We start from the raw sequence: 13,719 nt of genomic DNA on the forward strand, positions 1-13,719 counted from the left end.
ATGTACTAAGAGGAAATTAAGTTTTTGTTTGTTTGTGTTTAACATCTAACTATATTGCTGTCCTTATAAGAAAAAACATAGTTTAGACAAAACAAATATAGACACAACAAATGATTTATTACAAGTATACTTAGAAGTATGCTAAGTTTCTAGCAGCTTTTACTTTCTATCTCCAATTTTACTCAGGTAAATTATTTAATGGGGTTTGTGTTATGCAGCAAGCGGGATATATCAGTTTTTAATGAGTAATCATGTTTCAGGGTCCGTGGTCTATGGCATGTTCAATGTAACAGAAACACTGTGGAATAAAACAAGTTTAATTTAACAGACAAGCTTTGGGATTTTTTTAAAAAAAGCTTTATTTATAATGACAGGTTTCCTCCCTCCCTTTCAGCATGTGAACACAATTGAACCTCCACCCAATTTCCTTTTTGAATGTTGAAGTATCCTTCATCTCTTTTTTTTTTTTTTCTTTTCTCCATATGACTAATTGGTCACGTTTCCAGATTTTAGCCAACTGTTCTTCAGAAGTTATGACAGAAAGTCTATGTGGGTGGGGGAAGGGTGTGTTTAGTGCTATGGTGGGATTAAAAGGACATTGAAAATTCCACTTGCTCAGATATTCCTATGCCATTACAGCACATATGTTTCAAATCTCATCATTGTACTCATTCCTTCAGGGTAAATAAAGTAAAAGGTGTTCAATATTCACATTTAGTTTTAAATGCTTATACATAATTTATAAAACAGTTTTCACAACGTTTTTACTCTCCAAGAGGTAACATGAGTCATTCACATAGAATTAGGTAATGTTAAAGCTAGAATGTGAGTTAGTGCTCAGCTGGTAAAATTGGTTCCTTTTTATAGGTGAGAAATAAGTTCAGAGACAAAGCCTTGCTCAAGACCATAACAAAAAAGAGAGAGTGCTTTGATGCCTTTAACTCTTCCTTAAGAGCTGTTTTCACTCCAATCACATTCCTTTCCTTTTCCATACTGATTGTAATTTCCAGAAATGCAGGACCTGAACTTTTACAGCTGCTGTCCTTTTCTCAAGTTATTTGAAATTCACTAGAGAAAAAACATGACGACTATATGGCAATTCCACTATTGAAGAAGGTGATGTTTCTCATGACAATATAGATTTGCTTCTTTTCCAACCATAGGGACCGAGAGCTTTGATTGTATGGAGCCCAATAATTGAAAGAGTGCTGACAAAATGATTTAATACAGACTGTGTAAAGTGTCAATTATTAAATGTTTCATACCCAGTGATAAGGGACAAGGAGAGATAAATTACCACCTTGGTGACATATTAGAAAATATGCTCAGCAGAGATGAGGCACCTGCATTGTCAAGTTAGAAATGACCCCATTAGAAGAGTAAGAATCATGGGAAAAGAAAGAAATAGAAAAACATAAGCTTTCCACTGAATGACACTGTGAGAGGTTGTCCTGGATTTTCTTGACAGATTTAGTAAATACAGGGCTCATCCTTTAGCAGAATTTGGGCCCCGCAGGGTTACTTCTCTAAGAAACTATTTTTTTTTTTATTGCTAAGTGTACTTAATATTGATTCTTAGTAGCACTCAAACTAAGATTAGAATTTTTGAAATTAGAAATGAAGACAGCATATGACTAAATCATAATCTCAATAGTTCATATAATCCAATAATCAATACTACTCAGCTGTTGTATAATAAATATCTCTATTCGTGCTTTTAACAATTCCTATGATCGTTTGATATACATGTTTGTATTTTATGAAATGTCATATAAAGTGAAAGATTCCACCTTTCTTTTACCTCGTTTCACAAAATTATGGAGTTTATAAAAAGATGGTAGGTCTCCAGAGTTAATTTTGTTACATTACATATTTGCCACATTCCTGAAAAAAATGTCCATATTCCTATGGAAAATGTCCATATCCCACACTCTGGGATATTGCTTCTCAAACTACAATGTACATATATATATATCACCTGGTAATCTTGTTAAATTCAGAGTCAGTAGGTCTGGGCTTCTGCATTTCTAATAGTCTCTCCAGGGAATTGCTACTGTACAGACTACAGGTTGAGTGAGTAGAAAGCAGGGGAAGGATTTCCAGACCAGCAAAACCAGCAGCACCTGAAAGTTTGTTAGAAAGAAATTCCTGGACCATGCCAACATTTTCTGTATATTGACCTCTGGGGTGGAGCCAGGAGCCCCAAGGAACCTCTGTCAAATGCTACCCATTCTTCCCAAATTTTTTTTTCCTTTTTTCTTTATATTTTGAATACAAATTGGCCTTAAACAAGAAGAGTATTTTTATATATATGCATATGTTGGTATGATATACCTCTATGTATATATGTATGTGTATACATGTATAGAGATATACACCTACCATATAATTGGTACTTTGCTTAAAACTCTTGAGAAGTTTTAGGATAGTCACAGTTTTTCTCTTTTTAACCAACAGGTATGGACTCAATTTAAAATTAAATTCAAAAACAGGAAAACAGAGTAAGAAATTGATAAACATGTAGTTTAAAATAGACTCTGCACCTGAAAGTAATACAGTATTGTAAGTCAACTATACTTCAATAAAATTTTAAAAAATAGATTCTGCTTTCCTCTTTTTCCAGTATAAATCCCCCTTTTAAAGAACAAGTGTATCAGCTGTATAAATTCTACTGTACACAAATATTATAATTTATTAGATATTTAATTATAGCTTGATAAACTTCTGAGTTTCTATAAAATTCTACCAAATTCAGTATTTCCTTTCTTTTAATATATATTACTTTAGAGTAGGTAATGTTTTTCTATGAAATTGAGTCAAAGCTTTATTTAAGAAGTGGTTAATTTCTAAAGTGGCTTACTGAAACTTCACACACAAATTATAATCAAAACAACATTTCTGATGTGTATGTGTATGATGTTACATTATGTTAGATATTAAGCATTATATAATTAACCAGGGTATAATTTTCTGCAAATTATTTTCTAATATCTAGAGGAGAAGAAAAAACTGAAATGGGTACCATTATTTTGAAGGCTTCTATCTATTTGACTTCAACTATATCCAAAAAGTATCCAAATTTTACCTTGTAATTTTTCTCTTATAATATTATGAAATAATGTTTCTTATTTTGGATTTTGAATTTATCCCAAAGTAATTAATTTAATATTGCTTTTGTAATGACAATTATCTTATATTTTAGGAGTTCTTGTGAATCAAGAAAACTAATTTTCAAATTTAAAAATTGCATATACTGGAGTTCCCATTGCAGCTCAGCAAAAAAGAATCTGACTAGTAACCGTAAGAAGGCGGGTTCAGTCTCTGGCCTCACTCAGTGGGTTAAGGATCTGGTGATGCTGTGAGCCGTGGTGTAGGCCAGTGGCTACAGGTCCCATTTGACCCCTAGCCTTGAAACATCCATAAGTGCAAGTGTGGCCCTAAAAAGACAAAAATAGAAAAATAAAAGATAAGCAAAAATTACATATAATCTTTCTTATAAAACAAAATACACTTATATCATATTAGCAATTTTACTCCTTGGTATTTATGCAAAGGAGTCAAAAACTTACATCCACACAAAAATTACACATGGATGTTTATAGCAGCTTAATTCACAATTGCTAAACCTTGGAAGCAACCAAGATATCCTTTGGTAGGTGAATGCATAATTAAATGGCAGTACATCTAGATAATGGAATATTATTCAGTGCTGGAATAATAGTATCAAGCCATGAAAAGACATGGCAGAAATGTAAATTTATATTGCTCTGTGGAAGAAGCCAGGCTGAAAAGACACATACTATGTGATCCAACTAGATGACATATGAAAAAGGCAAAACTATGGAGACAGTAAATAGGTCAGCAGTTGTAAGGGCTAAATGGGGAGCCAGGGATAAAGGGGCAGAGCACATAGGACTTTTAGAGCAGTGAAGTATCTGTTTAATATTAAATGATGAACACATGTGGTAACTTTGTCCAAACCCATAGAATATACTACACCAAAGTGACCCCTGATGTAAATGACGAATGTTGCATTATAATGATGTATCAGAATAGGTTCCTCATTTGTAACACATGTACCACTCTAAGGCAGGATGCCCTTAGCAGAGGAGGTGTTACGTGCATGGAAACAGGGAGCATATGGGAACTCTGTACTTGCTGCTCAGTTTGGCTGTGGACCTAAAACTGCTCTAAAATAAAGTTTTAAATTAAAAATATCTAAGCAAATCTCATGAATACACAATTTTTCAGTTAATGAAGTTAACCCATTGTTTCCAAACATATTCAGTAAAACTTCTTAGCTTTTCAATACACTCTTCATTGAATTTTATAATACATCTAAAAGGTACACACTATAATGTATACCTTGATAAATTTTTATATGAATACATGAAAGTTTAAGATACAGAATGAACAATAATAGTTTATTTCATTCATATATATAGGGGTCTCTTCCCATCCTACCTGCTGCTGGGCTTCTTTGAGAAAGAAATTATATCACATTCATCTGATTTCCTAGAGCTTGTATTTACTGGTATATAGTAAACAATTATTGAAAATGTAAGAATGAACAAACAAAATAACCATGTTAATTATGACAAACTTTTCTCAATTAGACAATGTCCTAAATAAGTTACTTTGTTGTTCATAAATCTTCATAGTGCAGTATCAGTGGAATATCATGGAAAAAAGTATCATATCAAGAAATATTTTGTCATTGGCAACATTTAGACTTGCCATCTGGTAATAATGAAAAACAGAGTATTCTTTATTTGCTGTTATTATTGCATTTAATTTATCTACATGCAGGTCTTATTCCCCGTAAGAGGGAAGAAGCATATCCACTGCCCGTAACATATTTGCTTCATTCCACTGAAAAGTACCTACCATCATATATATACATAATATATTATACCTGTAGTAATTCATATACATTACTACAGGTATAATATATTATCATTGCATATAGTATGTATTTGTTGCAATATAATCCCTATAAACTAAAGCTTTCTTCACTACAAATCAATCTCAAGGTAAATTGGGAACAACTGAAATATGGTTAACATACAGAAAGATTAGAATAAGATATGAGTAGTGATTGTGTTATTACAGTGTTTTGGTTAGTCTTTTGGATAAAGGTAAGAATTCATCTCTCTTGCTCTCTCTTTTCTTCTCTTTTTCTCTCATTATAGTTTACAAATGCTCTTTAATATAAATCTGGACATGATCAAAACATATGATGTTCCCCCATTTAAGAAAAACAACCTTTTAAAATACTGAGTTATGAAAGCAATAAAGACCAATGATAACTGTTATTAACAAGTTCATCCTGTTACATTCTATGATCAACCTTTTGTTTGCTTATGTATGTATTTGTAATAACATGCTACATTTTATTGTAGGATATTTAAGGAATACTATTTGAAGCCCAGATTTGATTAATCAACAGATTTGTAGGCATTCTAGTTGAAATCACCTTTCATATGACAACGCTTCTTGTTTTGAAATTAAGAATGATTTTTCTTTTAAAAAGAATTTATGGCCCTAATGGCTGAAATAGTATACATAATAAATTTTTTATTGTCATTCCAACACCTTTAATCAATCATTAAATTTTATCTATAGATTTATAGAGCTCATAGCTATGGTTCTTTGTTCTTTCTACCAAGAATCTAAAATGTTCAAGATACTTTTGGTAAAGTAGCTTAGAGTGGTGGCTAAGAGTGTACTGAAATAATCAGATATAAGTGGTTTTAAATGCTGACTCTTTCACCTGTTACTAAGTGTTTTGCAAAATTTGTCTAATTTCTGTATGCCTTAAATTATAAAAATTCTATAATTTTTTAAATTAGATAATATTAGAATACATTTCAGGATTATTTTGAGAAACTGAATAAGCTGATATTTGTAAGATGCTTATAATATCTGAAACATAGAAATCATTTCATTAATCTTCGTTATTATTTGCCATGTGCTTTTTACTGATATTATAATTAGCCATTTTGCAAAGAAGGAAGTTTAGCAGCTGATTCAAGGGTATATGAAGGAGAAATGCCTGAAAATTATGCTTGAGTGTCTCTGGTTTTTCAGCCAACACTAAATAGGTGGTACAGCCAAAGGCTGCTACAACTCTATTCAATGTTTACGTCCATCATCATGCAATTTATTCATATCAAACATATGGAGACCAAAGACATAAAATCCTCCCTACAGATTATAATCAAGGATGTCTGTAACAATAAGCCTTATGGCAAAGTTATATTAATCTTGACTTCAATTTTATTTTTACCTCTATTAAGACTTGAAGAGAAAAGTTTGCAAAAGGTTTTCTTCCTCCTCTGTTGGCTTAACACACTCTCCTAATTCAGCAGTAATTTAAATAATTAGGTAATAGAAACTGGGCAATAAGGATGATAGTCTTTTCAATTTCCCACTCGCTCTTTCTTTTTTCCTTACCATGTTTTCCGCCTATGTTTGAAGCATTTTTTTTTTTTTTAAAGTGCTTCCAACCTGGGAGCAGAAATGACAACATAGTGTGTTGGAAGCGATTAATGCCTGTCTATAGAGCACAGTCAAACATGAGTACCTTCAGTATCACCCAGACAAGCATTAATCAGTACCTCTGCACAGCCTGAAGTGACTTTTTGTGATAATAAAAAAGAAATTTTTCCCCAAATGTATGTCAGAAATATGTGTTGCAAGTATTTCTCTGGAAAGAAACAGTTTTTGATGAAAGCATTTTCTTTTTATACGAAATGAAACATTTTCTGATTTGACACACAGCATGTCAATTCTGAGGTGGTTAGGAAAATATACCACTTATAACTCAAAAAGTGAGTGGCGGTTGTAAATTATATCAAAGCCCATTACACAAAGAGAATGTTCCTCAAAGCTAGGTAATACCACATATCTACATAAGGGTTATCAAAAACCCATTAAATTCGACCCTTTTAGGTTTTCCAGCTGAGATTAATTTCCCAACATAACACCCCCTTTCTACAGAAAAGCTTTCTTTCTCAGAAGCTCTTGTTCTCCTGGGGCCTTTCCACTATTTCTCTGATAGCCAGGGGCTAACCAGCAATCCTTCACAATCTCGTAAGGCATTTCATTTAAATTTATATTGAGAAATTTATAGTCTTATTAAGTTGTCTTCCCCTGAGATTCATTTTGCCGTGTTTCATTGGTATGTCATTTTAAATAGGTGCCATTTAAAAGCTTGCCCCATATTTTTATGGGCCATACTACAATCAAATGAGGTTAAATCAAAACTTGAATGTTTCCATGTGGATAACCCAAGAAGATATTTTTCAGTACTTTGGTTTCATGTGACTCATTCACATGTGCTGCTTAAAGTTTCTGTGACTTCTCAGAATATGTGAGTCCAAAGCTTGCAATAAAGATAATCACTATAATGATTCATGATTGTGCCCATATTAAAAAACAACATAATAATATTTTAAGAAGTGTATTTTTTCATCTTAATATGGTCTACTTGTTCATTGAGACAGTATTTCTTGATCCCGGTAATTAGTTGAGGCATTTCTTTCCTCTTTTCCAAAGCCAGATGTTTCACTGTAAATCTACAGACCCAGCAAAGATCCACAGCTCACCTCTGATGTGATAGTTTTGAAACTCCTCATCTACATGCCCTTGAACATTATCTTTTCTTTACATTCTGGTGAAAAAGATTGAGCTAGTTCTGGAACAATTGAGATTCCTCAAATCTTACATGCTAAGAGTCTTCCTCTGGGGGAGCTTTTGCAAGAAGTTGAAAAAACCTCAGTCTACAAGAGGGGCCTCTAGCAGTCCTCCTCAATAGCAACACTGTTCAAAAGATGATGATGATGATAATGACTATATTAGTTTCCTAGGGCTGCTGTAATAAAGAACCACAAACTAGGTATCTCAAAACAACAGAAAAGTACTGTCTCCTTATTCTAGAAGCTAGAAATTCAAAATCAAAGTGTCTGCAGGGCCATGCTCTTTCCTAAGAAAGAATTTCCCCTTACCCCTCCCCTGCTCTCTCTCCCCATCTCCCTCCCTTTCTTGCTCTTTCTTTCAGTTTATGTTTTCAATGAATCTTCCCGGGTTATCAGCAGTGTAATACTGGCAGGAGAGGCTACATGTGAGTAAAGAAGTAACTGATGAGAAGTTGTTGGTGTAGCTAAAAGATGTGCTAACTTGGAACTAAAAGACTAAATAAATCTTGACATTAAGTAACTATGTAACATTGAGCATACCAATTTATTGCCTTGGGACACAGTTTTCTATTTTCAAAATTTAGAAAGGATTATTCAAGTACCAAATATATAAAGCATGTATACTTCTAGAAGATATATGAAAGATATGCCAGCAGAAAAATATTTATTTTTAAATTGCTAGTAAATTGCTAGTAAAGCCATGTTATGAATCCCATTTAATAAATTTTACATGTACATCTTTAAGTGATTATCTGTTCTGTTTTGGCCCAAAACAACTCATACAACTCAACAACAACAAAAAAACAATAACCCAATCAAACAAATGGGCAGAAGACCTAAATAGACATTTATCTAAAGAAGACATACAGATGGCCAGTAGGTACATGAAAAAATGCTCAGCATCACTAATAATTAGAGAAATGTAAATCAAAACTACAATGAGGTAACTCACACCAGGCAGAATGGCCATCATTAATAAGCCTACAAATAACAAATGCTGGAGAAGATGTGAAAAAGGGAACCTTTCTTCACTGTAGATGGGAATGTAAACTGGTGAAACCACTGAGGAAAACAGTATGGAGGTTCATCACAAAACTAAATATAAAACAATATAGAACTACCATATGATCCAGCAATCCCACTCCTGTGCATATATCTAGACAAAACTTTCATTCAAAAAGATACATGCACCCATATGTATTAGCAGCACTATTCACAATAGCCAAGACATAGGAACAACCTAAACATCCATCGACAGAAGAATGGATTAAGAAGATGTGATATATATATATATATATATATATATATATATGATATATATGCAATGGAATACTACTCAACTGTAAAAAAGAATGAAATAATGCCATTCATAGCAACATAGATGCAACTAGAGATTCTCATACTAAGTGAATTATGTCAGAAAGAGAAAGACAAATACCATATAATATCACTTATATGTGGAATCTAAAATATGGCACAAATAAACCTATCTACAAAACAGAAACAGACTCATAACATAGAGAACAGACATATGGTTGCCAAGGGGGAGGAGGAGGGAGTGGGATGGACTGGGAGTTTGGGGTTAGTAGAGGCAAATTATCACATTTAGAATGAATGAGCAATGAGGTCCTGCTCTATAGCACAGGGAACTATACAGTATATCCAGTCTCATGGGATAGAGCATGATGGAAGATAATATGAAAAGAGAATATGTGTATGTGTATATATATGTGCATGTGTATATACACATATGTGTGTATATATATATATATATACACACACACACACACACATACATATGATTGGGTCACTTTGCTGTACAGCAGAAATTGAAAAGACACTGTAAATTAACTATACATAGATATATCCTTTAATGACTGTTCAATGTTCTTAGGTTGAAATACTACATAATATAGCTAATCAAGCTGCGTGAACTTTTTTAGAGTTTAAAGCTTTTTTTTGGGGGGGGGTCTTTTCAGGGCCACACCTGCAGCATATGGAAGTTCCCAGACTAGGGGTCAAATCAGAGCTGCAGCTGCAAATGCCAGCCTACACCACAGCAAAAGCAATGCCAGATCTGAGCCATGTCTGAGACCTACAGCACAGCTCATGGCAACGCTGGATCCTTATCCCAATGAGGGAGGCCAAGGATCAAACCCATGTCCTCATGGACACCAGTTGGGTTTGTTACCACTGAGGCACAATGGGAAGTCTAGAACTTAAAGCTTTTAGACATATTATTTTTTCACCTGGACAGCTCATTGAAGAATAACATTTACATATCTTCTAGGTCTCATGTTAAATGTCACTTGTGCAGACTACGTTATTATTTTCCTTTTCAACACTTATAATTCTAGGTTAATTTTTTGTTTAATATCTATTTCCCTCCCTAAATAGTAATCCTATGAGTTGTGTCTTTAGTGTTTACTGCAGTACCCACTGTACTTAGAATAGAGTTGGTGTTTATTCATTCAACAAAACTTGTTGAATGTCTATTTGGTACTAGACATAATTTTATTTTATTTTATTTTATTTTATTTTATTTTCCTACTGTACAGCAAGGGGATCAAGTTATTCTTATATGTATACATTACAATTACATTTTTTTCCCCACCCTTTGTTCTGTTGCAACATGTGTATCTAGACAAAGTTCTCAATGCTACTCAGCAGGATCTCCTTGTAAATCTATTCTAAATTGTGTCTGATAAGCCCAAGCTCCCGATCCCTCCCAATCCCTTCCCCTCCCATCAGGCAGCCACAAGTCTTTTCTCCAAGTCCATGATTTTCTTTTCTGTGGAGATGTTCATTTGTGCTGGATATTAAATTCCAGTTATAAGTGATATCATATGGTATATGTCTTTGTCTTTCTGACTCATTTCACTCAGGATGAGATTCTCTAGTTCCATCCATGTTGCTGCAAATGGCATTATGTCATCCTTTTTTATGGCTGAGTAGTATTCCATTGTGTATATATACCACCTCTTCCGAATCCAATCATCTGTCGATGGACATTTGGGTTGTTTCCATGTCATGGCTATTGTGAATAGTGCTGCAGTGAACATGTGGGTGCATGTGTCTCTTTTAAGGAGAGTTTTGTCCAGATATGTGCCCAAGAGTGGGATTGCGGGGTCATATGGAAGTCCTATGTATAGATTTCTAAGGTATCTCCAAACTGTTCTCCATAATGGCTGTGCCAGCTTACATTCCCACCAACAGTGCAGGAGGGTTCCCTTTTCTCCACAACCCCTTCAGCACTTGTTATTTGTGGATTTATTAATGATGGCCATTCTGACTGGTGTGAGGTGGTATCTCATGGTAGTTTTGATTTGCATTTCTCTTATAATCAGCGATGTTGAGCATTTTTTCATGTGTTTGCTGGCCATCTGTATATCTTCCTTGGAGAAATGACTAGACATAATTTTAGGTACTGGGACTATATTAGTGAATAAAATAGACAAAATGCCTATATTCATAAAGCATTCATCATAGCACACAACAGAAAGATAGTATAAAATAAACATAATAAATATATAAATTCATGGTATGTTAGAAGTTATAAGTGCTATGAAAATAGAAAATAATGAGGATTGTCAGTATAAGAGAAGTTGCAATCCTAAATGGGTGGGTAGGATAGGCCTCATTAAGAAGGAAAACAATTGTTTTCCACAAGGTTGCATGAAACCTTAGGAAAAGACAGTTTAATAAATGTCCCAAAAGATGTACAATATGTGATGAGAATATTTGGAAAAATGAATATATAATAAGGAATAAACTAGGAATAGAGGAAATGATATAAAAGCTAAGTTTTGAAAAATGTATAGATTTGAGAGACTGAGATTAAAGAACTATTTGGAAAATTCTTCAGTAAAAATAAATGGAACAAGCAAATGTAAGAAAGTACAGAGATACTCGAGGACTGGTAAATTTGACTGGTTTTATTATGAGTGCAGGAAAGTGCTCATAATACTTGTTGAAAAGGCCCATTAATATTTTATTTTTGAGAGACTAGAGGTTTTAAAAAGGCAAAGTTTAACACTTTAAGCTGTGAGAAATGATTAGGTAATTCTTTGGGAGTGTTTATTTTTATGGTGGGTCAGTAAATATTGGAGGCCCTAATGCTATTTAAGAAACTATTTAAAAAACCAGAAAAAATGGTAATAATAATTTACATCAGAATAACTTAACAGAAATCAGAATATGCAGTTTTTTGGCAACTTTTAGGACATACAATGTGACATATTTTAAAAAGTGGAGTATTACTTCAAAATGTTGATTCAGAGTACTTGTAATAGGGATCTGCCAGTTACCAAAAGCAGAGTTGGGAAAAAGAGTTCATCTATGGGAAAATAATGAATTTGGATATGATTATTATACATGTGACATGTCGTTGTATGTTTAGGTCATTATCTTCAGCACCCTATAGAATCTACTCATAGAATCTGAGAAAAGGATTGTAATATATACATTTGTTCATTACCTTCAACTATTGCCTCTGTGCAACTAAGGAACTGATGAAATATATTAAAGAGGAAATGTAAAGAGAAGAATAAAGATTTACAACAAAATTCTCAAAACACATGCTAGATTAGAAAAAGAATGCTGTAACAAGGAGGAATAGCTGTGAAAGGGGTAAATAAGAAAAAGTGGTCCAAGAAATAAGAAAATTGGGACTATGTAGGCTATTAAAGCCAAAGAATGAAATAATGTTAAAAATAAGAGATAAATTAAATACTACAGGAAAAGATGAGAACTAAAGAATGATTATTAATCATCTAGAAAGAATATTTATTGCTTTGGGAGAAGCAATTGTTTTGTTTTTGTTTTGTTTGTTTTTGAACACACCCATGGCATGGCATGTGGAAATTCCCAGGGCAAGGACTGAACTTGCACCACAGCAGTGACATGTGATGTTGCAGTTAACAACACCAGATCCTTAACCCTCTACACCACAAGGAAACTCCAAGATAAGCAATTGTTGAAATATGGAATGGGATGATACAAGTCACCTTTTGTGATGCATTATTTCCTCTCTCAAGTTCTTCACTGAAGTGTTTGAAAATACCTATTGATTTACTTTCAGTAATCTCTATTATCTATCTTATTTGCTTTGTTAGCCTTCTTTTCTCAAGATCATGAAACTTAGGTTCATTATTTATGTAGGTGATACTTAGGTCCCAATATCAAGTACTTCTCCATAAACTAATGTCTTTAGTAAAATAGTAATGTCTTTGGGAATTCATATATTAATTGAAGCACACTATACAAAATTGCCATTGTCTTAAAAAAGGACTTTTATCCATTACTGGGCAACAAGTAGACAGCAAGATCTGTTAAAAAGAACCTATTTTTAAAATAAGCACGTCAAAGGAAACATAGGTTATTATTATTTTTGTAGTGAATTGTTCAGTGTTTTAAAAACTAATATATTCTTTCTTTGCCAAACATTATTACTCAAGTGGCTTGAAAGAGCTACTATTTTGAATATGTACATATAGTAAAAAAATGCATAGGACATCCAAAGAGTATAGTTTTGTGAAATTTTGTAACAAGAACTAGCAGTTTTACAATAAAAGCGGAGAAAATAGATAGTAGTGATTTCTCATGTCTGATCATTACTAAAGGAACCTGACAGAAGTTAACATGGACATGTAGTACTAAGAAGGCTAACAATGGGGTCTTTTCTTGGTATCAAAGAGATGAGAAAAAATAAATGGTAGAATAATAGAGTTCATCAACTGATGTACCATGGATGTTGAGATTAAAGAGTAGGCAGAAGTTTTAAGCTTGAGGGGAAGAATTCAGAAAATAGAAAAGACAGAAATAGGAAATAGGTCAAATTAAAGATTTCCAGAATGAAAGATCTTGATGGGAGAACCTCTCAGATATGATAGATTTCAGGGTAATCATTATATAATATTTTATCATTCAACAAACTTATTGTTACCCCGACTTTTAAATGCCAGGCATTCTTCTGTATGCTGGGCACAGAGCAATGTATAAAACAGAAAAAGTCTCTGTA

This window comes from Sus scrofa, chromosome 8, assembly GCF_000003025.6.
Source record: "Sus scrofa isolate TJ Tabasco breed Duroc chromosome 8, Sscrofa11.1, whole genome shotgun sequence".
In the NCBI taxonomy this organism is placed as follows: domain Eukaryota; kingdom Metazoa; phylum Chordata; class Mammalia; order Artiodactyla; family Suidae; genus Sus; species Sus scrofa.